Below are 297 nucleotides of genomic sequence, written 5' to 3'. Positions count from 1 at the left end.
CCCACGGCTCCCACCCACAGCTCCCACCCACGGCTCCCACCCACGGCTCCCACCCACCAGCACCCTGTGTCACCGCACAGGGCTCCTGGATGGGCAAAGCCCACAGGGATCTGCCCCTTGCTGGCTCAGGGTCTCAGGCTTGGCACTCTGATGCTGAGCTGGGGCATCGAGGACAGGACGCTCCCCACGCTTGCAGCGGCCAGGTTTGTCACCGTGCCACATGGCTGCCTTCTCCCTGGCAGCTCTTCCCAGTGGGATTTCAGGCCTCTGCCTGCCCGCTGCTGCCTGCCCGGCCAG

The sequence above is a fragment of the Egretta garzetta genome, unplaced genomic scaffold (assembly GCF_000687185.1).
Source record: "Egretta garzetta isolate BGI_Z169 unplaced genomic scaffold, ASM68718v1 scaffold356, whole genome shotgun sequence".
NCBI classification, from domain to species: domain Eukaryota; kingdom Metazoa; phylum Chordata; class Aves; order Pelecaniformes; family Ardeidae; genus Egretta; species Egretta garzetta.
This window is presented reverse-complemented; position numbering follows the sequence as displayed.